Source organism: Podarcis pityusensis (assembly GCF_964106645.2).
Source record: "Podarcis pityusensis genome assembly, chromosome: 8".
NCBI classification, from domain to species: domain Eukaryota; kingdom Metazoa; phylum Chordata; class Lepidosauria; order Squamata; family Lacertidae; genus Podarcis; species Podarcis pityusensis.
This window is the reverse complement of record NC_138033.1, coordinates 20,849,205-20,874,998: the sequence shown is the minus strand read 5'-3', so window position 1 is coordinate 20,874,998 and position 25,794 is coordinate 20,849,205.

Sequence of the window (25,794 nt, the reverse complement as noted above, 5' to 3'; positions counted from 1 at the left end):
TCTGGGTTAAACTGAAATTGACTTCAGAAAGTGGGCCATCTTGGGAATAATATCACACCATGGTTTGCTCTAACTGCAACTTGAGGTGCAATACCATACATGGTTGCTCAGAGACTTGGTCTCTGGCAAGTGAGTATAGGAATGCAGCCTCAGGCACCAAGCATGATTTGTGTTCCAGATGTAGAGGAAAACCATGGTTTGTGAGATTGCCATCTTTCCTTCACTTTCCCTGAGAATTCATAGCCATTATCCCCCGAAAAGCAGATTCTTGACAAGAGGCCCAAGCTATGGTTCGTTGGTTTAGAAATAAAACCAAAGTTTGCCCACCCTCTCAAACAGTACTTTCATATCTCAGTGTGGAAGCTACTAGCAAACCATTGTTTGTTGGATGGCATGGGTTCAGACATCTTGAAAAACCATGGTTTGCTGGTAATTCTGAGTCATCTCTATGGGACATCCCAGGGATTTAAAATCTGTTGAATAGTCCACAAGCCAGTACAGTTAAAGTCATTGTATGTAAGCCAAATTAATCCCTTGGCTATGGTATCCACAAGGCTCTGATAAATGCTTGGACCAGGCATAGGCAAACTCGGCCCTCCAGATGTTTTGAGACTACAATTCCCATAATCCCCGACCACTGGTCCTGTTAGCTAGGGATGATGGGAGTTGTAGTCCCAAAACATCTGGAGGGCCGAGTTTGCCTATGCCTGGCTTGGACTTTCCCAGGGGTAAATCATGGCTGCCACATTCACTTCAGTGATGGCCTGTGCCGGAAATACTCTATCCATCAACCATTCTACGTTGCAATACCTATGGCAGCTTCTGCTGGCCAGTGATTTCAAGGGCCGTTTTCTGACAGATTTATGACTCAATCTAATTTTATTTTAGACTGAACCCCCTCCCCCACCCTTTATATTTAAGATGATAGTCTTCAAAAAATGAGAAACCTCAAGGAACATAGAAAGCTGCCTTATATTGAGTCAAACCAGTCCATACTGTCTTCCTAGCTCTCCAGGGCTTCAGGTAGGGGACAACTCCCAGCCATACCTGGAAATGTTGAGGATTGAATTTGGGACCTTCAGCATTCAAAGCAGATACTTTCCCACTGAGTTAATGGACTTTCCCAAAGAGAGCACATTTGCTGTTTATATTTGTGATTGGCTCTCAAGACTTTGACATTATTATCAGTGCTATCTTTCTAAGAAGAGAGGTGCCAGAACTCACCTTGTTCTCTTGTTATGACAATGGTGCTTACCTTGAGAGGTGTCGGAAGTTCTGGCCGAAGAAAAGCCCCAAATAATAATAATATTACAGTCGTACCTTGAAAGTCGAACATTCAGAAACAAAGCACAGCTTCTGATTGGCTGCTTGGAAGCTGCTTGGGTTCCAAAGAACATTTGCAAACCGGAACACTCACTTCCGGGTTTGTGGCGTTTGAAAGCCAAAACGTATGAGGGTACCAAGGCGTTCAGGGTCCAAGGTACGACTGTATTATTTTAAAGTAAGAAATAACACAATAACAGAAACCGAATTGAAATCCCCACTACATTTGAGATGAAATTGCTCAGATTATTGTAAATGGATTTTATTTATTTTTTTACTGGAAGAGACCGTGGCGGGAACCACAATATATTCCAGGGAAAGTGACCCAACTGATTTGGCTTCTGCACTCTTTAACCTTCAGAGCGACCTTTTACATTTCCCTGATATGCCCTCACTCACAGAACTCAGCCCAGTGATTCTTCATAAGTGAGAACCTCTTGTTTTTCTGTGTCTGGCTTTGCCAACTTTGGCCATCATTTTTTTTATTTAAAAAAAAAAATACAATGCCAAGTCATTGCAATTGGCTTTTAAAAAGCATTCAAGCAATATGTTCTTGATACCGACAAACCATTTATGAGCTAAGCATGAAGCATTGTGATCTAGCCCTTCTATGATCTCTCCCCCCTCCATGTGTTCCTCACTTTTATTCCCAACCCCTAACATACACTTGATTTTTATTGTCTGTGTTCCTTATGGATTTTTTGCCCTCCTGTTATTGCACAGTATTTGTGAATTTTAAAAGGTAAAATGTTTTTAAATAAATACCAAATTTGGGTCCTAACGATGACATAAAACAAGTTTTCATTATTGAGATATTATGGCACTTATGCTCACTTTAGTAAATGTAATGTAAAATATTAATAATATTGATGATGTGTACGCAAATTTAATATACATGGTCTCATGTAAGATAAATATTTGCCTTTTTTTCTAAAAGGTGTATGTATTCTGTAAGTGGAATAGTCTTTAGAAAGTTTCTATATGTTCTTTAAAAAAAAATGGCAATACATTCCAAAAAAGGTACTGTAAATATGTACAGACTCAGAGTACAGTGTAATTTGGTAGTTTTGCCTGTAATTTTATTTTAAATTCAGTTTCTACACTTGCATCTTGCAATGTCTGTATGGTTATAAGAGTGCAAAGCAAAAAAAAAAAAAAATGCAGGTAAAAAGCACAGAACATAATGTTAAGGAAAAAAAGAGAAAAAAATACTCAGCATTTGATGTTTGTGAACTTTATTGTAAATGACATCTGTACTGTGAATGAAAAAAAAAGTTTTTACACGTATATTGCCTTTACTACAGTTCAGATTGTCTATTCAGTCTGAGCCTATTTTTTAAAAAAACAGCACGTTGGAATAAATTTTAAAGTCCCAACATATCACTAGCAGCCTCTCTGTGGTCATTTATATGCTAGAACGATTTAGGGGGTGTTTCCTGGTTTCAGGTATCTGTAGAAACACTGCAAAGTTTCCTTGGCATCCAACACGCTCATCCCATAAGCACAAGGATTTGCACAATGGAACTTTGCACCCTCTCCAAATCTATTACAGTGGATTGGAGGGGCAGAACAGATTTAGGGGCTGCATGAGAAAAGGAGGAGGGTGGAAGCTCGATCGTGTACATGTTGAAGGTCCCACTTATCTTAAGTTCATACTTTATGCTTGTTCCTCAACCCGGAGACCCATATTAATACTTTACATGGTGATCTTTTAGGATTTATTTCAAGTCCCACCAATGGGGGTGTGAAGATCACTTCCTCTCTTGGTTGAAATGAATGCTGATGACTTTCCGCATGGGGGAACTCTGAGCATGCTTCAAGTCTGCACAGCCGACAAATCCGATAAACTGGCTTTATCTTCCAGTTCCTCCTTCCAGCATTCACAGACTTTTCTCTCGAAAGATAACAGGGAAAGAGGCGTGCAGATATTTTGCTGAAGCTCAGAGCATCCTGGAGCTCTGTGATGATTGGTAATCGTCCTGCTTCTTGGCAGTGGCGTAGTGTGGGGGTGCAGGGGGGGCCGGGCGCAACATCGGGGGGGGCGCGCTCGCACTCGCAGCTCTCTGCCCCTACCTGGCTCACTCACTCTCTCTCACTGCAGTGCTGGCTGTGCGAATCCGATCCGAGCCGCTGGGTCGCCGCCCACTGTGGAGGGGGTGGGTGCCAGGCGTGCGGTGCGGAGAGAGAGCGAGGGACTATCTGGGGGAGGGACAGTGCAGCGGCTGCCCAGCGCAGCGCTGAGCGCGGGAGAGAACCACACCAGACCAGACCAGGCAGCAGCAAGAAGAAGCTGGCAGCGGCGGCAGGTTAGGGGTTAGGGGGCGCAAATTACTTGCCTTGCCCCGGGTTAGGGGGCGCAAATTACTTGCCTTGCCCCGGGTGCTGACAATCCACGCTACGCCGCTGCTTCTTGGGGATGAAACTAAAGCAGTTCCATCTTCAGTTTCACCTTAAAATTTGGGAGGGGGGGTTATATGATCAGAGATGCTGCCCAGGATATTTGTATTTCAAGCTTGCAAAGAGCTGGGGTTTTGTTTTTTTTTTTCTGAGATGCAAATGGGAATGGCAAATTACATTCGAGAGCATTCAGTGCATCAGAGCAATGCAATCCCAACAACACGAGTGCTAGGGATATAAGTCATACTATTAAACACCACCCCAGTCTTCACAAGAGGTGCCAGATTCCAGGGCTTCCAGGCACTCCCCAGGGTTGTGTTTCCGTGGAGAAGATCAAGCCACAGCAGACGCTAGTGTTTAAGAAATCATCTTCTTCTTTGGTGGTCACTCGTAGCTGAGTAAGATTGTCTTCCATGAACACGGTTTTAACAGTGAGTCCGTAAGTGACTGTGGAGGCCAATTCTGGATCCACACGTGGGGACATTGGTTTCCAGGTGGGAGTTGATCACGGGTTGGATTTGCCAAGCATGCCTTCCTCTTAGCACGCTTCTCCCTTGCATCCTGAGTTCGAGTGGCTTCAAAGCCCACGACACCTTTGGTAAAGGCTGTTCTCCAATTGGAGCGCTTGCAGGCAAGTGTTTCCCAATTGTTGGTGTTTATACTACATTTTTAAAAACTTGCCTAAGACAGTCTTTAAACCTCTTTTGTTGACCACCAGCATTACGCTTTCCATTTTTAAGTTCGGAATAGAGTAGTTGCTTTGGGAGACGGTAATCAGGCATCCGTACAACATAACCAGTCCATTGAAGTAGATGTTGAAGAATCATTGCTTCAACACTGGTGATCTTTGCTTCTTCCAGTACACTGGTATTAGTTCACCTGTCTTCATAAGTGATGTGTAATTTTTTTTTGAGAAACTGTTGATGGAATCTTTCAAGGAGTTGGAGATGGTGTTTCTAAGTGGTCCATGTTTCACAAGCATACAGTAATGTTGGTAGTGCAATCGCTTTGTAAACAAGCATTTTGGTTTCCCCACGAATGTCCCAGACCTCAAGCACTCTGCACTTCAATCGGGAGAAAGCCGCACTTGCAGAACTCAGGGGATGCTGGATTTCAGCATCAATGTTGGCCCTTGTGGCATATGGTGTGTTGACACATATATACACTTGGAAATCTGGAATGGAGGGGGTGCAGAACATTATACCCCATGAGTGTCGATTTCATAGTTTCAGCAAGCTTGGGTTCAAAGTTTCTTTGGATCCCAGTCTCATAGTGCAGCCTCCTCCAGCCAACACCATATGCTTTGTTCTCCTCCTTCCCAGCACATATTTTGCAAAACACAAACAAACTCAAGCATCCTGTAAAAAGGCACTTTTCCCTGTCACCCCCCCATCACCTTGGCAACGTCTATTTTGCACAGACCTGAGCACCTTCTTTAATGTGTAGCTTCCTGGACATTGTTTCATAATGGCCTGCATTTAACCAACCCAGCCAGGCTAGTTTTCCTAAGCTAAACCCAGGAATTTCCTTTGGCACAGTTCAGGAGTACTTCTGCAGCCTGTACTTCCCCCCTCAATAGCCCAAATATTAGCTAGATTCTGGCATTCATTAATTTATTCGGTTTAGGGGAGGTCTCCCCCCCCCCATGTTCATTTGAAGACACAAGCAGGTTTTGAATGGGAAAAGGTCCTCTGTGCAACCTGCCTCAAACATGCATAGCCTGTTTCTCCATCCCTCCAACATACACGAAGCTTCCCTGCATCTCGATGTCCCACTGACATCTGCTGCGGCTCAGCATCTTATTCCCATCGGGAATGGGATTGCGAGTGCAAGTTCCAGAATCCCTGGTGGGATCATCCTCGTGCACTTTGCGGATAGAAGAATCTGATGCTGTCACTCATCTGTGCCCAACTCTGACTTGCAAAAGTGTGGCCTGTTGTGGTCCTGGAAGTCCTGGACCACAAGTGAAATAAAATTGTCACAGCAAATTTAAAACAACCATTGGGTCATTCTTGGAGTTGTAGCTCTGTCTGTTGGCACCATCTGCTGGGCCACTTTGGTCACAGCAACTCATTAAGTATTGCGGACTAGAGTTGAGACTAGTCTTCTTCAACGAGAAGATTTGGCTTGAATGTCGGAGGTTGCCAAGGGGGAGGAAAACCTGTATTTCATGAGATGCTCTTGAATCCCTCCCGAAAAAATATTGACAGTTTGGAGGTGCCCTAATCTGAACAGTGGTTGCCTCTAATATCCAAGGAAATGAGCAATTGCTGGCCTCCTTAGCTCATTCTCTTGCCTCAAGAGGGTGCTGTCTAGCCGCAGTTTCAGATCCCTTCACAGCAGGAAAGAGAAAGAATCTGATAACCCTTTGCAGAGTCAGCTGCTGCAGCAGAATCCAACAGCAGGATACATAATACTTCCAGTGCCACCTACAAGACTGGAAATCATTAATGAACCAGAGTGACAAATACCAAATGCTTGGCAATCAAATGCTTTAGAAGGACATTGTGTCTGGGTTTAATCTGAGCCAGGATTGTTTTGGTTTTGGGTTGTTTTTTTTTAAATGTATTTTGTATTCTCTTTTTGTATTTTTTCCCCCTGTTGTGAACTGCCCTGGGATCTTTGGATGAAGGGTGGTATACAAATTAAATAAATAAATTCACCCACACCTCTGTCTCTGCCTCCTCTACCCTAGGTGTGCTACCCATTGGCACAGCAACCCTAGCATATGGTTACCAGACATACCTGTTTCCTGGGGACAGTCCCCGGATTTACAAATCCGTCCCCGGATTTCATTTGATGTCCCCGGATTTATATTTTAAGTGTTGCAGATTTATTAGTAGGGAATGAATGTTGCATGATGGGTTCAATGGCACAAGACACATCATATGGGGACTTCCAACAAGGCAAAATGGCAGGCGCCATGGCAGCGAGCAGCTCCTGAAGCCAGCCAGAGCCAACTGCACTACCAGGCTGGCTCTGGGCTCTTGACTGCCGCTGCTGAGGGAGAACCAGGGATGCCCGGTGCGTCAACTGGGGGAACTGCTGACCCCCCTGCGACCCAAATTGAGAGCGCCTGGCCACCCGGCCGACTGCCCAGCAGCACTCCGGGGCCAGGAAATACCCCGGAGCCGATGGAGGGAGAAGGAGGAGAGGAGAAGGAGAAGGAAGAGAGAGAAAGAGGAAGGAGAAAAAAGAGGGGAGCCCCGACTTTGCCGCACCACTACCACTGCTGAGGAGGAGAGATAGGAGAGCACCAGGAGGGCAAGGAAACGTGGCTGAGCCCAGGTCTGACCTGCGCCTACTCCACGGTAGCTAGTGCTCCAAGAGAGCAGGCTGGGGCCCAGAGGAAGGTCGTTCGACAGAGGAGAAGAAATTACTTCTTAATTATTATTTTTAAATAACTTTTTAAAAATATTTTTCTTTTCCTTTTAAAAAAATTCTTAAAGATTTCAAAGATTCTTTGAAAATTTTTTGGTAACCTTACCCTAGCACAGCCATGGGGGAGGAGGACATAGGGCAGTGTGTGAAGGGGTGTGGCCACAGTGGGCCACAGCGGTGGCAGGGTTTCTTGCCGCCCCCCTCAAGCGGCTAAGTGTCCCAGCTCAACCTGGGTGTACTTCTTGCAAGCTTCAACCCAGCAAGAGCTGGCTGCAAATTATTGAAGGACTCTCTGGGACTTGCCCCCTCTCCCATGACATCACCAAGGACTACCCTTAGGTTTCAAGTTTGTGCCCTCACAAAGCTACAGTTTCCAGAGTGTTTTCACAATCAATCCCTTTTCCCCAGCAACTTTGGAAATTACAGCTCTGCAAGGGGAATAGGGGTCTCCTAACAACTCCCAGCACCCTCAACAATGACAGCTTCCAGAATTCTTTGGGGAGAGCCAAGCGTTTTTAAAGTGGTATGGCACTGCTGTAATTTTTTAGTTCAGAGATCCCATTTATGATTCAGTTCCCATTTATATTGGATAAGTGCAGTGCTATTTTTCTAGAAACTCACCATGAATGTCTCCCTTGTTCTCTTATATAGTGGTACCTCAGGTTAAGAACTTAATTCATTCTGGAGGTCCGTTCTTAACCTGAAACTGTTCTTAACCTGAAGCACCACTTTAGTTAAAGGGGCTTCCCGCTGCCGCCGCCACACAATTTCTTTTCTCATCCTGAAGCAAAGTTCTTAACCCAAGGTACTATTTCTGGGTTAGCGGAGTCTGTAACCTGAAGCGTATGTAACCTGAAGTGTATGTAACCTGAAGCGTATGTAACCCGAGGTACCACTGTAATGGCAATGGTGCCCCCCTGAGAGGTGCTGGAACTGAGTTCCGGATGGGGGAAAAGCCCTGGAAAAGTGCATTTCCTCTAAGTTAATATTTCAGCTCTGCTGAAGTTTCTTTTCCTTGGAAATGGCGTGCTTGGGGGATTCTTTTGGGGGACACCATGGCTGTCAAAGTGGTGTAGATTTGACCTATGATAATCCTCCAGTGAGGTCATGCTTGCCTGAAAGATCTCACCCTAAGCTGACCTGCGATTGTATGTTTGGCCTTGTTGGGTTTCCTCTCCGTTGCTGAAAATCCATCTACCTGTGGCGCATTACCTGTATGTTTGCTTTCATCACGTTTTCCAGGCAAGTGGCTCTCTGGCTCCCTTTTCCCTTTTAGGGGAAGAAAAGAGCAGCAGGGCTTGAAGCAGTCAGCTCATTCTGCTTGAGTTCCTCAGCTCAATGGAGTCGCTGACAGCGATACCGCCAAACCTCTGAGGTCTAGGAGGAAGCTGAAATGCATACTGTGGACGTGACTCACTGCCAGCCAATCAGAGCCTTCCTTTCGGTCTCGTCGCCAGCGCCTTAAAAGGCTGCCGCCCGGTGTCAACATGCCAACATACGAATTGGTAGGAAAGGAAAGACCTTCATGCCATCAGAGCCCTTTGTGTGTGTGGTGGCAGCAATGGTAGGGAAGGAACAGAAGGAATGGATTAATAAAATAACTTTTGGAATGAGTTTATATACAAAGGCACAGCCAGGCAACAATGTCTCCATGTATAGCTTCAGTACCTAAGGTTTAAAATGAAGACTAATACAAGAGAAAATAAAATTTAGAGTTTGTTGGACCTCTTTCCGGTTGTATAAAAAGGGGGTTAGCTAAGATAGCTCAGCACTGGAGATATGGCAAGGACAAGGCCTCTCTGAAACACATGTTTGTGCAGTGTTCTTTAGTTAACAAGTTTTGGGAGAAAGTGCTGGACTGTGTAACTACGAGTGTGCAGAAAAAGTTAAATCTTTCAGCGGAGAATATTTTATTGAACTATATACCTGCAGTATGGAAATTATCAATGAGACAATGGAAATGGGTTTTCTGTGCCCTAATAGTGGCCAAAAGATTGATATTGAGGAATTGGAAAAAAATAAAATATATGGTACCTTTCAATCAATCAACTGATGATATCACATCACTGGCAATTTATGAACTGACTGCTTAGAGGCACAGACTCTGTACGGATAAATAAAATAACATTTGGAATGAGTTTATACAAATTGTAGTAGAGTATTAACATTTACATAAGCACTAGGACAATAGCACCATACCAATTTATACAATAATGTATGGGAATATTGTATATCATTTTTTTGTATATTTTTGCTTTCATGTGTATCTTTGTTGTTGTTTTTCTCCCACTCACTTTTCTTTCATTTTTTCCAGAGAAACTTTATTTCTTTTTACCGAAATCACCATATATATATATATATATATATATATATATATATATATATATAATGTATAGAGCAACTATGCCCTATATTCTACTTTACAGAATATAGCCCTCCTTTTGAAATGTTGTTGGGCCAAAAAAAAAAGTCCTGTGTCCATCTGTCCCTTGTCCATCTTCTTTAAAAACAAAATATTCAAGTGTATTTATCCTAAACAAAATGAAGCAATGCAATGTAAAACACAAAAAGGAGGGGAAACCCCTACAACAATAGAACCAGTGCAAGATACAGGAAGCAACATGTCCTCCTCAAAGAACGAAGTTCAAAGTTCCAGAGTTCATGTTACATAAAGCTGCCAAATGTTCATAACTGCCATTGTTGCGTGTTTTTGTAAAACCTTGCTGGATGCATATGTAATGAAGTCCTGCCAGGTGGCATGAAATAACTCTGGTTTCTCTTTTCCTTGCGTAACCCAGATTTTATCAGCTATTTTCTGTGCATATTAATCGCTTGCATGCAGTTAACCAGGTTGCCAGCACCCCAAACACTGAGGTGCACATAACTGTGACTGGACAGTCTAGGGGACAGGAAAGACAAGTGAGGGAATCAGTGACATTATTTTTAATGTGGAACATGTTGGACTCCAGAACATCATCATAAGTGGTTGTTTCCTAGCATCTGTTCAAGTCCCTTTCAGAAGATGAACAGCCCGCTCCTTATAATCCCCCTGAAACCCTCTTGCAAGGACAACAGGACAGCATCATCACTATACAACCCCGTCACGGGGATTCAATCCGCCGACCTTCTGATCGGCAAGTCCTAGGCTCAGTGGTTTAGACCACAGCGATATTATTATTACTACGCGCTCTCTCTCTCTGATGTTTAGATTGATGCTCTCTGGTTGCGTCCTGTTGGAGCCATCCCCTGAGAACAAAGGAGCAAGCATGGTTGCCTTTGTCTTCTATAGATCAGCTAGCTAGGCTAGAATTAGAAAAGGATTCTACCCAAGTGATGTACTTCCTACAATAAACCACTTTGTTTTTGTCTTACTTTACAAGCATCTTTCTGTATGTGATTGTAAAGGCTAATTTCTAACCAGATTCACTAGCCAAAGACTGCTCACATTGCATACTAAAGGGTTCCAAAAGGCAATTGACACAGTTATCCCAATAATAATAATAATAGTGATAATAATAATAATAATAATAATAATAATAATAATAAAACAACTCGATGCCTCCATCTCCATCTTTCACAGCCTACAGTTGAATGCAAGTGTTCTGTGTGGCAGCCATATGAAGTTCAGCCCCTCCACCAACTAATCTGAGGCGCTTCCTCGCCATCCAACAAGACAACAATGCACATTCCAGCATCTCTCATCGAAAGAATTGTGTGTGATAAGGGAAATAGCTCAGATTCCTTTCAATTTGCTCAACTGGGGTCAATAAAAGTGGTGCTATAAATGGACTATGGCCTCTTAATGACTAATACGGGAGCAGACAAGGGTGAGGAAACATGCAGCGGTTTCTGGAGTTCCCTCTTCAATCCTTTTCTTTCTTTTTTAAAATAGCACTTTATTAAATCAGATCTTTTGTCTCAAAATGTCACACGGGTGACACAGAAGAGCAAAGACCCCCTCTTCCATATCTGGCAGCAACAGGAATGGCATAGGTGTAGTGTAATATTCCATTGGCTTCCTGCTGCCACTGATTTTTTTGGCCTTTTAGTGTAATTGTGTGGGTGTGAGTGGCAAGGCAACTCCACACACAATTCCACAGAAGCTCAAAGAGTCACTCAGCCAAACCCATTAAGCAGATAACTAAATGATAAGAGCAACACAGTGCTGCTGGCACATTATATGTGGATACAGGTTTACTGCAACAACAAATAAATAAATTATTAGTAATAATCCTTTCCCCCAGCTTGTGTGGAGGGAAAAAGGTCACAGGGGTATGGCACAATCTACATAGCCAGCTTGCAAAAGCAGGAACTCTTGTTTTCCCTTAAATGCAGATCCCCAAATACACTTAATCTGATCCCACAATAGTAGGGAATCCATTCATAGGAGGAAGCTCTCAAGTGCAGGGATGCAAATATATGTCCATTTTGGTTTCCTGTCTTATCTGCAGTTCACTGAATTTTCACCTCTGTTTGCATTTTTTAAAACTCACCTGCATTTTAGTGTGAATTTCTCCTGACCTGCATATTTTTGCATGCAGTTTTGCTTAACATAAACATTTTTGCAGAGTGATTTACCTTCATGTAATGTAGAATTGTTGAAGTTTAGAGTTGGAAAAGCAGTCCAAGGGTCATCTAGTCCAACCCTCTGTGAAGTTTAAAAAATGTGCGGTGGAGGAAATTCCACCACCTTCCAAGGTAGTCCATTCCACTGTCAAACAGCTCTTACTGTGTATGCTACATTCATTGTTATATGCTTTTATATGCATGTATAACCCTCAGGGCCAGAATTAGGTTTGATGAGGCCCTAAGCTATTGAAGGTAATGGGGCCCTTTATCTGTCCAGCTGTCCTTTGTCAACAACAAATTGTTGCTGTTTTTTGTGTTGAATATGTGCTATATGGTCGTTTATGGACCTAATAGGTATCTAAAGCCATTTGCACATAACAAAATATGTATTTTATTAGTGTAATTGTTGAACTGAAATACAATTAAGAAGTAGTACAGTGGTACCTCGGGTTACATACACTTCAGGTTACATACGCTTCAGGTTACAGACTCCACTAACCCAGAAATAGTGCTTCAGGTTAAGAACTTTGCTTCAGGATGAGAACAGAAATTGTGCTCCAGTGGCGCAGCGGCAGCAGGAGGCCCCATTAGCTAAAGTGGTGCTTCAGGTTAAGAACAGTTTCAGGTTAAGTACAGACCTCCGGAACGAATTAAGTACTTAACCCGAGGTACCACTGTATATTAATAGTGATAGTGATATTTTAGGGAGCAGGCTAGCAGGCAGGGCCCATAGGAACGTACACAACACAAAACACTGTTGCTGTATGTAGGTTTTATTTTATTTGTTTTTTATCTTATATTTTGGAAATGTATATCCAGGTTTTTTTTTCATTTAATTTTTTTGGGGGCCCCCAAGAGAGTAGGGCCCCAAGCTATAGCTTGTTTAGCTTATAGGTAAATCTGGCACTGGTAAATCTGGCACTGGTAAATCTGGCACTATAGGAAGCTGCCTTATGAGTCAGGTTCTTGGTCCATCTAGCTTAGAACTGACTGACAGTGGTTGTGCAGAATTTCAGACTGTGGTCTTCCCCAGCCTTACCTGCATATGGCAAGGATTGAACCTGGGAACTTTTGCATGCAATGCAAATGTTCTATTGCTGAACTATGACCTTTTCCACTTACGAATGAACAAATGTGGTTCATTATCTATGTGTGAGCCCTTCAAAGATGTGAAGACGGCTGTTCGTTCACCTCTTAGTAAGTCTCTTTTCCATGTTAAACACACCCATCTCCTTCAAGCTTTCCTTTCCAAGCACCTCACCCATGGTCACCCCCACCTGGACACATTCCAGTTTGCCTATATCCTTCAGTTATGTCTCCTCTAACTTATCTTTAAGCTAAAATGTCCCCAATGCTACAGCATTTCTTCATAGGGGAGTGCTTCCATCCCCTTCATCATTTTGGTCCTCTTCCAAGGTATTAGCTAGCTGACTAGCTTGGTGTCATCGGCACATTTGAAGTGTTCCATCCATTCTTCATGCAAGTCATTTATGAAGATGTTGGATGGCACCAAATTCAGGGCATACCCTGTAGTGTCTCACTTATCACTCCTCATCCTTGGAATGCTTGTCAAAATAAACCCCCTCTTATATTCCACCAAACAGGTAATCTACTACTACATCACCCTTGAGAGGTGGCCACTCAACCTGTCCTTCAAAACATCTAATGAAGATGAGTCCACCCATGGTAAGGCAGTCTGTTTCAATGTCAAACAACTCGTACTGTCAGGTCGTTTTTTCTAATCTTGAACCAAAATCCCCTTTCTTGTGATCTGAAGCTGTTGTTTCTGATTCTCACCTCTGGAGCAGCCTTCCCCAATTGCCATTTGTTTTGGACTTCAACTTCCACCATCCCTGACCTTTGGCCAGGCTGGCTGGGACTCCTCTGATGGAGTCCCACCATATCCAGAGAGCAGCACATTGGGGAGAGCTGTTCTGGAGCAATGGAAAAGAAATCTGCTCCATCACCTATGAGGCAACCCTTCAAATTATTTGAAGATGGCTCCTGTCACATCCCTCTCAGTCTTCTTCAGCCTCTTCCATCCTTCCTCAAGGAACTTCTGCCCCAAGCCCCTCATCACATTTGCTACCCTCCTTGACTGGTTTTCAGACTTGTTAGAACTCTATAGAAACACTGAAGCAAGAAGAGATCTAAGAGATAGTTCTCTGGGACTCAGCTAAATTGGTAAAAAAAAAAAAGTGTTCTATATGTGTTGTATATGCATTATACAGACTCTGAAGCTGAGGCTCCAATACTTTGGCCACATCATGAGAATAGAAGACTCCCTGGAAAAGACCCTGATGTTTGGAAAGATTGAGAGCACAAGGAGAAGGGGATGACAGAGGACGAGATGGTTGGACAATGTTCTCGAAGCTACTAACCTGAGTTTGACCAAACTGCGGGAGGCAGTGGAAGACAGGAGTGCCTGGCGTGCTCTGGTCCATGGAGTCATGAAGAGTTTGACATGACTAAATGACTAAACAACAACAACAACAACAACAACAACAACAACATATGCATTATAACACTGTGACACCAGATGGAGTTCCGGTTTTTCCAGTGTGATTTCTCATAGAAAGCTTGCAATGCATTTTCCTGCAACACTTCTTTGAATTGTCTACATCCAGCCCTGGTCAGCCTTGGCCACTGTGGAAACAGGATGCTGGACTAAATGGACCTTTAGCTTGATCCAAACAGGGCTCTTCTTATTGGAACCCTTCCAGCAATTGGAACCATTTCCCATTCTGCATTATAGCCAAATATTTTTGGTCCTCAGGTGGTCCATTTCAGATCTTCTTGATGCACAGTGTACTGATTGGTATCTGAAGAAACACAGCAGAAGGTACAATGTGGGAGCACATTCCAGGTATCAGAGAGAAGGTGCCATAAAGAACCAGGTGAACACACTTTTCACTGGTAGACTCTTAGCCCCTCAACAGAGAAGGAATCTGCAGGTGCCTTCTCTGAAGATGCTGATCACCATAACTTTGAGTCCTACATTCCTTCCCACCCTGGTACAATCAGGTAAGAACAGGCAGGCAGTGTTCAGCATACCATCTCACACTGCTGGCTGCTGATCATGGAATGGGCTCAAATACCTTTGGCCATGATTCAACTTCCTTACATTAAACTTACAAAAGGTACTCAGAGCACCTCAGGAATTGCATCATCAAAAGTTCAAAATAGGGGGTGATGGAACGGGTGATGTATTATATTATGGGAAACTGCTTTACAAAAATATGTACGTTAGAGAAAATGGCACAAACTAAAAGCGAATATATTGGGAGAAATTCATACTAAAATCCCGATGAATTTTCATTAGGACTTTGAAAGAATAAACAAATTTCAAATTGATTTATAAATGTGGAGAGCTGAATTTAAGAATGGAAAAATGTGAAACTGAGAGAAACTTAAATTAACAGATTCGCTCATCCCTAACATAAGAGCATTTCCATCTCTTGAATCCTAAAAATACCCAGCGACAAAGCTTGGTTAAGTTGGACATAGTAGACCATTATTTCTCTTTCTGAAGGCTAACAGATGAGACTATTACATACCCTCCAACATTTCTCCAATAAAAATAGGGACGTCCCATTCCACAATGATAATTTTCCTATTTATACCCCACACATATTTCTGGATTGCCCCAGCCACTCTGGGCAGCTTCCAACATATATAAAAACATTAAAAGCATTTAAAAAAAAAAAAACAAAAAACTTCCCTATACAGAATTGCCTTCAGATGGCTCAGGAGTCAGATAACTCCATGCCCTCCAATATTTCTCCAATGAAAATAGAGACATCCTAAGGAAAAGTGGGATATTCTGGGATCAAATAAAAAACTGGATGGCTTCTCTAAATCAGGGATGTTCCTGGGAAATAGGGACACTTGGAGGGTCTCCACTAAGTGCACTGAAATGCCCTTTATCTCTCTGGTGCCCCTACCACTCCCCCCTGCAGGGGCACAACTCCTTTTCTGGACCAACTTTGCCTATTTGCTTGCTATGCCTGGGCTTTGCCTCCTGCCAAGTTACAGGCTGGCTGATCCTTGCTGAAGACACTGCTCAGAAGTGAAGTGTGCAGCCCTTGGCTGGCGTACAGTCACACCTTAGCTAATCAATTGTTTTAGCTGCCTGCGGCCTTCCTGTTTCGCCAAGGGTTTGGGTGATGTCACTCACCACCCTTCCTGGGCTCTGTATTTCCTGCATGCAAAAAGGCAGCTCTAGTTTTCCTCTTCGGTCAGACCAGCGTGTTCATATTTCGCCTGTGTTGTCGAAGAACAAATAGTTCTCTGCTCATTCCTCTTTGCTTACTCACACCAGAGTCACATAGGAATCTATGACCGTGGTTGGTACAGGAGAGTTGCCAACCGCAAGCCACAGGGTCAGCCCTGTGCCCCAGTAGGATTTGCATATCGGCTCCCGGGCAGAAAGACTTTGTGTAAGGAGAAGGCATGGCGAAACAAAGGAGTGTTTTTGTTCATTCGGGTGAGCAAATGTTTGTACAGTCAGAGCCTTTCCCAAAACAAGAGGGAGATAATCTTCCCATCAGTCCTCACCTCCCAGGACCTTGTATCTTCATGCAGCTGTTATGTCAAGGCCAGAATCTGAGTTGACTTAAAAAAAAAATATCATTGCTTCTTATGATTTTATGGAAGCAAAATGTTGCCTGAAGTATATAGATGCAGCAGCATAGTGTGGGTTGCCGGTGCCCAGGGCACAGCAAGTGTTGTGCCCTCTGGTGTACTGGGCAGCTGGGGTAGGGGTGTGCAGCAAAGGGGGGCATGTGGAGCACATGCGGAGGGTAAACTAAGCCCCTCTCCAACAGATTTCTTGCCCACTGCTCCATCCACCTGCCCACTAGACCAACCCGCCTGCTGCTGCATTTTAGCTGCCAGGGCTCTGTGCTTGTCAGGGGGTGCCTGATTGCACCCTCTCAAAAATGGGCACCCAGCGCCACGGCCTCCCTGGCTTCCTCACGCTACACCTCTGTATAGAAATTGCCTTTCAAGGCCACAATGTGCGTAAAGTTTATTGCTGTTGCTGTTGGTGTGTGTTCCCACAAAAAAGATAATAAAAGCTAAGGATGTGAGCTCTCCCTTCGAACTCGCTCCGAGGGTGGTGGAAAAGAGCAAATTGTTTGGATTATTTCTGATCCAATTTGAAGAAGAATGGAGGAAACTGCCTTGTATGGTGCTGGAGCAGAGATGAGTCTATCACAGTACAGTTTGCGCTGATTTGCCGTCCATGCTTTGTGGTGGAAGTCATTTCCAACCCTAATTGGGGAGTTCAGGGATTGAGGTTACCCAGGGGATTCATGGCCCCTGGAAGGTTGCACAAAAGAGAATGTGGCCCTTGATCTAAAAAAAAAGAAGAAGAAAAAAGATCCTCCACCCCTGGACTATGCTCAGTGCTTTTTGGGAGTAGTGGGCATAAAATGAAGTAAAGGTAAAGGTAAAGATACCCCTGCCCGTACGGGCCAGTCTTGACAGACTCTAGGGTTGTGCGCTCATCTCACTCTAGAGGCCGGGAGCCAGCGATGTCCGCAGACACTTCCGGGTCACGTGGCCAGCGTGACAAGCTGCATCTGGCGAGCCAGCGCAGCACACGGAACGCCGTTTACCTTCCCGCTAGTAAGCGGTCCCTATTTATCTACTTGCACCTGGGGGTGCTTTCGAACTGCTAGGTTGGCAGGCGCTGGGACCGAGCGACGGGAGCGCACCCTGCCGCGGGGATTCGAACCGCCGACCTTTCGATCGGCAAGTCCTAGGTGCTGAGGTTTTTACCCACAGTGCCACCCACGTCCCTATAAAATGATGTGCCCGTATTCATATTCTGATAAGGGTGTTGTGGGTGCCATCACAAAATGGCCGCCACCGGCTGCCGAAGAAAAGGGGTGATGGTACTTCCTTTTCCATCACACACCCTACGGCCTATGATAATCCTGAGATTGGAATGCTCTGTTGCAACTAGAGATTCAAGAAGGCAGTGGTTTCCATTCCAACCTGTATTCATTGCAATCAGTGCTGTTTCCCTTCTGTTGCAGTTTGGTTTACATAATTATTTATGTTAGAATTATTTGTTTTATCCTCACAACAGCCCTGTGAGGGAGGTTAGGCTGAGAGAAAGTGACTGGTTCAAGGTCAACTAGTGAGTTTCATGGCTGAGTGGAGGCTTGAACCCTGGTCTCCCAGGACATAGCCCAACACTCTAACCACTACACCACACTTCAGCAGCATGGCCAATGGTCAGAGCTAATGAGAGCTGTCATGCAACAACTGCAGGGGTTATTGGGTTGTTGTTTTAATTTTGATGATGTATTTTGTGGTTTTATATTTTGATTTTTATTCTGTGAACCGCCCTGAGACCTCTGTGTATAGGGCAGTATATAACTTCAATAGATAATAATAATAATAATAATAATAATAATAATAATAGTAATAATAGTAATAATAATTCCTGTTTCTCCCATTCCTATTTAGGTTTACTCAGAGGTAAGCCCTACTGGGTTCAGTGGGCTGACTTCTACATAAGTCTGAATATGATTGCAGTCTTAAAACTCATGCTTTCTTCATTAAAAACAATAGCTCCTGCAAAGTTTCATTTCTGAAGATGTGTATTGTTTAAAAAAAAAAGAAAAAGAAAAGCAAGCAAGTTAAAAGTTTATACTGAAGATTGGTGCGAAATACCTTCCAGCCCAATCCCATGGACATGACTCACTTCCTTGCAAGCAGAAATATTGAGGATTGCAACTACAGCTCAATTTTGGCTTCTAATGGTCTACCTTTATTAATATATTTTACCACCTGTTCCGTGTGGGTCGCTTGGCACTTAAGGAATGTGCTGGCATTCACCCCTTTTATCACAAGAGCATGTTATTCATGCCTTTCCAGGTGCAGGAGATTTCAATATACTACACCCTGAGGTACAAGAGGTCAGTGTTTCTGCTGGTGCAAGTTTAGTCTTAGATTATCTCGGTCTGAGTTGTTTGAAGGGCTTCCCACATCCGTAGCTAGCTGCCCACACTCCTAGGTTAGCAACAATGACCCTTATCATTTGCCTGCAACCAGGACCAGTTAAACTGGTGGGCACAAGGGAGGGGGCATTCTCCATGCTAGCCCCACGGTGTTTGAACTGGTTGCCCGTTGGGTCTTGGCAGTCCAGAAACACTACAGACCTTTTGGAAATATTATTATTATTGGCTCTGTTTTCTGCTGCCTTTTGCTATCGACTCTGAAGCGCCATGGCTCAGCAGTTGAGCATCTGCTTTGGAAAATGAAAAATCAATGGTTTAGGCAAAGTTGGATTCAGACTGGCTTCTTAACACCATTGAAAGACTGGCCGGGAGCCACTAGGGGCGCATTGGAAGATGGCCGACAATACCATCTCTCCAACCACACGGGGTAATTAAGAGGCTGTTATGGGAGTAGGCAGCCTCCCTTGTTGCCCCAAGGAAATGGGGAACACTGCCCTTGCCTGCTGTGCCCATAAATCACCCCCTAATTCAAAAGAAGGGGGTGAGGGCCCTAGGCAGAATGCTTCCGTGTGGACCTTGGCTCTCCTGGACGCTGTCTCTGATCGCGCACTAGCTGCAGCAATTTGGAATAATTAATTACAAAAGAAGCAAATGCACATATTTCAAATGAAGAAGGGGAGTGAAGTCTGCTAATTTAAGTGACCTCTGCGAAAGAAGATGACGGGTTGGAGAAACAGGAATATTTTACGATGACGATACACCAAAGGCTGGGTATGTTGACAATGGGACTGAATGGGGGGGGGGACCTTTTTACTTTCCTTCTATGTGATTTACAAGAACCCCTCCTCATTAGAATTGTCGGTTGAACTGACCCAAGCAGGATGATTAAGGTCTGTGTGGAGATAAACTTTAACCAAAAGTATGCTTTATGGAGATCGAGGAGCAATAAGAGCTTTTGGAATGGTGCAGCAATTAATTCGGAGTCGCCATTGCCAAAGGATTTATAGCCGGGAGGAGGAACGGACTTATTTTCAGACTGCATTCCTGGTGAATCTCCTCAGAGGTTTTGAGAAAGGAGGCAGATTGGTGAAGATTAATGACACTAAGACTGTTTTGATGTATGGAAGTGATGTTATATGCAAAACGTCTGGATATGGCTACTGGATAATAAAAAAAAATATCCACGCAGGATTACAAACTGTTCTAACCAGCTTGTGGAGACTATCAGAGGTCACAAAGAGAAAGGAAAAATATATGAAAATAACAACAAGAGATGTGGAAAAACAATAAGAAAGGACTGGATAGTACTGTGAACATCATAAGGTTAGATTTGTGGACATTAAAACAGCAGTAAGAAGCAAGAAGTTGATTGGATCTCCTTTGGAACTTGAAATATGGGTACCCCCAACAAAAAATTAAAATTCGGCTGTGTAATTTGGAATTTATGTAATTTGGTTTGATTTGATGTGATTGGTCGGTTAATAAAAAAAATTCTTAAAAAAAAGAAAGAAAGACTGGCTTCTTAACACCATTGAAAGACGTAATCTTGGGGCGCAACCTTGCCAGCAAATCTTTTCTCACTGCGTCTCTTTCCTGTGTTTCCTAGATGTGATGGAGACTGAGCTGCACTGTAGATGATCATTTGGCTGGCGTGCTGCAGCTCTGCCTCCCAAGCCACCTGCCTTTGGGAAATCAGAAAAAAATACTTCAGTCCTTTGCTACTGATGGCATCTCTTCCTCAGCAATGATTTTTCTGTTGGTTTACCCCTGACTACTGCATTCCACAAAGCTGACACAGGACATCCCAATAAGGAAAACACTTAGGTCCTTTCATCATCTGGGGGGAAAACAATATAACCCAATCCACCAAGCTGAAACCTTTTACAGAAACTCAGCCAAAACTTGTCATCCAGTTACTCAAGAATTTTCTTCCTCCATGAAAGAGGCTTCCGTTGTCTTACCTAATTCTCAGGACAGCTGAGAATATACTTAGAATTTCAGTTGGCGCCTCTGTCACTGTCGCAAGGTGGCCGTGGGTGGTATTTCCCCCTCCTCAACAGACATTTCTAGAACACTCTGCACCATTCCTGGCTACCCATGTTTTCTGATCCAAAAAATCCCCTTTGATTGAAGCCCACAAAGGCTGCAAAGTGCAGACCACTGGTGGTGGCTGATGCCCACCAGGGTTGATAGGGCAGAAGGCAGGGAACCCAACACTAGGTGGAGCCAGAGCCAACTAAGCCTAACTCCCTGCTGAGTTCTACAAGAACAACAATGAGTTTGAGGAAGAAGCTCATCATAAGTGCTACTACCCTATGGTTACCAGACGTCCCCATTTCCCAGGGACAGTCTTCGAATTTACAAATCTGTCCCCGGGGGAAAATCCGTCCCCAGATTTCATTTAATGTCCCCAGATTTGTATTTTAAGTGTTGTAGATTTATTAGTAGGGAATGAAAGTTGCATGATTGGTTCAACGGCACAAGGCACATCATAAGGGACTTCCAGCAAGGCAAAATGGCGGGCACACGCCAGTGAGCAGCGCCAACTGTGCTACCAGGCTGGCTCCGGGCTGCTGAGACTGCCGCTGCCACTGCCGAGGGGGAACCGGGGACACCCGGTACATCAACTGGGGGAACCGCTCCCCCCCCCCCCCGTGACCCAAATCGAGCTGGGAGCAAGAGCACCCGGCTGACTGCCCAGTGGTGCTCCGGGGCCAGTAAAACCCCGGGAGCTGACTCAGGGAGAAGGAGGAAAGGAGAAGGAGAATGAAGAGAGAGAAAGAGGAAGGAGAAAAAAGAGGGGAGCCCCGACCTTGCCACACTGCTGCTGCCACTACTGCTGAGGAGGAGAAGTAGGAGAGCACCGGGAGGGCAAGGAAACGTGGCCAAGCCCAGGCCGAAGCTGAGCCTACTCCACGGCGGCTAGAGCTCCAAGAGAGCAGGCCGGAGCCCAGAGGAAGGCCGCGCAACAGAGGAGACCACAGAAGAGAAGATATTACTTCTTAATTTTTTAAAAAAATAACTTTTAAAAATAACTTTTTTTCCTTTTTCTTTTTTTAAAAAGTGTCCCCGGATTCTTTGAAAAAAATCTGGTAACCTTACACTACCCTGGAGTGGTTGTCCTCCACTCCAGGCATGTGGTGAAGGCAGACAGGATTGTGTGGCAGCCTCCATTGGCTGAGATGATTTGCAGAATGAAAGAAAGGACGCTCACCTTTGGCCACCTCAAAAGGATGCACATCAAAAGCCCAGCATCCAATTCATTTCGCCAACATCTTCTCTTTGATAATTATTGAATGGAATTTCTTTCCTCACTGGAGAATGGCAAAAAAACCCCCACCAATGACACATGCACACAGGAGAAATGTTTGATACAGCACTAATAGGAAGTTACATATGTATTATTACTGGGCTAAGTGTTGGGTTTGGGGGAGACACTGTTTTTACAGATGTGTAATATACTGACCAACAAGTCATCCAGTCCGCTGAGTTACATTTGTTGAATATATTTCAGGGTCGGTATGCAGATCTCTTCTTCAAAGACCTTATTGCTTATTGATTGTGAGCAACTAGACTTATTATAACCTGGTTTTTGAAGGACTTCAAAGGGGCATCCTAATCAAACTGTAACAGTTTGGCAACTGGCCCTAACAGAGAAATCGACCGACAAAATATGGCTCATTAAGGAACACAGATACAGAGGCTTATTTGCTGGCACTGTTTTATTGATTACATAAATAAGGAAAAATCAATCCTGAACTTTCTCAAACAACCAGACTTCTTTGGTTGGTCTGGGTAAATCATATTCTTCACTTTGGACTGATGACTGTGTATTCTTATGCTGTATTTTCGCTATATCCCTCACATATTTTTGTGAAGAGGTGTGTATTATTCTCAATCAGTTACTTTAAAAAAACATACTGGGGTTAAAACCTAGATCTTAAGACCAGATCTATCTCTTGGAAGAATGCAGGATCATAGAACTGGATCATAGCTCAATCCACTGGTCAGTGTCTGAAATTGTCAAACCCCTCTTGCCATGAAGAACTTTCCCCTAATGTTCAACCAGAATGTGTCTTCCTGTATTGTCAGCCCATAAGATCTAGTCCTGTCCATGTCTTTGTGTAAATGTTGGTTGCTTATTGCATCCACACTCATGTCGGCACAGTCACCCAATGCTTCTTCAACTTGATGTTTCATTTTATTGACAATGGTGGTCTGCTTGGATCATACAGATGTACCTACCTATGTTTGCTTTTGTGAATCATTTTCATTTCATTTCATGGTGCGTGTGTGAACAACATAAAAATTAAAAGATAAAAAACCCAAACCCATAAAATAAGCATGTAAAATAAATGCAGTTACATAGGGTTAAGTAGCAAAGTCCAGGTCATGAAAGCATAATTCCAGATTTTTCAGGTTTGTGACGACAACTGCCTTGATAGTTCTGTTGTTCATGTAATAAAGGAATGCCAAGTCATATAGCAAACCTAGACAGCATCTTAAAAAGCAGAGACATCACCTTGGCAACAAAGGTCCATATAGTTAAAGCTATGGTTTTCCCAGTAGTGATGTATGGAAGTGAGAGCTGGACCATAAAGAAGGCTGATCGCTGAAGAATTGACGCTTTTGAATTATGGTGCTGGAGGAGACTCTTGAGAGTCCCATGGACTGCAAGAAGATCAAACCTATCCATTCTGAAGGCAATCCGCTCTGAGTGCTCACTGCAAGGACAGATCCTGAAGCTGAGGCTCCAATACTTTGGCCACCTCATGAGAAAAGAAGACTCCCTGGAAAAGACCCTGAAGTTGGAAAAGATGGAGGGCACAAGGAGAAGGGGACGACAGAGGATGAGATGGTTGGACAGTGTTCTTGAAGCTACCAGCATGAGTTTGACCAAACTGCGGGAGGCAGTGGAAGACAGGAGTGCCTGGCATGCTCTGGTCCATGGGGTCACGAAGAGTCGGACACGACTAAATGACCAAACAACAATCCTTGTCAAAATGTCATATTATATGTAATTTTCTTCATTATAGCTATATTCCACAGTGAGTTTTACCAAGAGTCCTATGTAAGATTTTGAGCTGTTTTTCATTGAAATGCAGTAACTATTTGAGCTGTGAATACCATATGTAACTCCAGTTCTTTTGACAATATATTGACATTTGTACCATCAAAAATATTCAGTAAGATTAACACCATTCGAAAAAATATTAAAAGTATATGCTGAAGCAGGAGCCCACTGTAGAAGCTCACTTGATTAAGTTTTATTCAGACAGACCATCTTCTTTCTCAAAGTGAGTCTAGTTCATGAAAGCTTATGATATAATACAGGCATAGGCAAACTTGGCCCTCCAGATGTTCTGGGACTACAACTCCCATCATCCATAGCTAATAGGACCAGTGTTCAGGGATGATAGGAGTTGTAGTTCCAAAAACATCTGGAGGGTCAAGTTTGCCTATGCCTGGTATAATAGGTGCATTAACTCTATGAGGAGTCACAAGATTTATTGTTAGTTTTACTACAAAATAAACTAGCATGGTCAGTCCTTGGGCACAACTGCAGCAGAAGTTGGCTGTGTGCAGCACCGATTCGCTTAAATCAGTGCCATCAATTAAGCACTCTCCATCTCCTCAAATTAGAATTCCCCCTACATATTACATTGTTTCTACTTTTTAAAAAAGAAAGGGCAAACAAACATTCAATTTTATGAATGGATTTCCAATGCTTTATAAATTTGTCTTTTTTAAAAAGAGAGATTGGGAGGATGGAAGGATAGCTCACTCAAAGCATAGGAGAAAGACGTAAGCATGAGGACATTAGCAACTGAATGTTCAATTGGTGTACCGGTGCACACAGCAAGTGAGATGTACAGATGAAGAAGTGTACATCCTTTCACGCAAATACTGTGTAGTAGTGTTGTTGTTTAGTCGTTTGTTGTTGTTATTTAGTCGTTTAGTCGTGTCCGACTCTTCGTGACCCCATGGACCAGAGCACGCCAGGCACTTCTGTCCTCCACTGCCTCCCGCAGTTTGATCAAACTCATGCTGGTAGCTTCAAGAACACCATCCAACCATCTCATTCTCTGTCGTCCCCTTCTCCTTGTGCCCTCCATCTTTCCCAACATCAGGGTCTTTTCCAGGGAGTCTTCTCTTCTCATGAGGTGGCCAAAGTATTGGAGCCTCAGCTTCAGGAACTGTCCTTCCAGTGAGCACTCAGGGCTGATTTCCTTAAGAATGGAGAGGTTTGATCTTCTTGCAGTCCATGGGACTCTCAAGAGTCTCCTCCAGCACCATAATTCAAAAGCATCAATTCTTCGGCGATCAGCCTTCTTTATGGTCCAGCTCTCACTTCCATACATCACTACTGGAAAAACCATGGCCTTTACCATACGGACCTTTGTTGGCAAGGTGATGTCTCTGCTTTTTAAGATGTTGTCTAGGTTTGCCATTGCCTTTCTCCCAAGGAGCAGGCGTCTTTTAATTTCGTGACTGCTGTCACCATCTGCAGTGATCATGGAGCCCAAGAAAGTAAAATCTCTCACTGCCTCCATTTCTTCCCCTTCTATTTGCCAGGAGGTGATGGGCCCAGTGGCCATGATCTTCGTTTTTTTGATGTTGAGCTTCAGACCATATTTTGCGCTCTGCTCTTTCACCCTCATTAAAAGTTTCTTTAATTCCTCTTCACTTTCTGCCATCAAGGTTGTGTCATCTGCATATCTGAGGTTGTTGATATTTCTTCCAGCAATCTTAATTCCGGCTTGGGATTCATCCAGCCCAGCCTTTCGCATGATGAATTCTGCATATAAGTTAAATAAGCAGGGAGACAATATACAGCCTTGCCGTACTCCTTTCCCAATTTTGAACCAATCAGTTGTTCCATATCCAGTTCTAACTGTAGCTTCTTGTCCCACATAGAGATTTCTCAGGAGACAGATGAGGTGATCAGGCACTGCCATTTCTTTAAGAACTTGCCATAGCTTGCTGTGGTCGACACAGTCAAAGGCTTTTGCATAGTCAATGAAGCAGAAGTAGATGTCTTTCTGGAACTCTCTAGCTTTCTCCATAATCCAGCGCATGTTTGCAATTTGGTCTCTGGTTCCTCTGCCTCTTCTAAATCCAGCTTGCACTTCTGGGAGTTCTCGGTCCA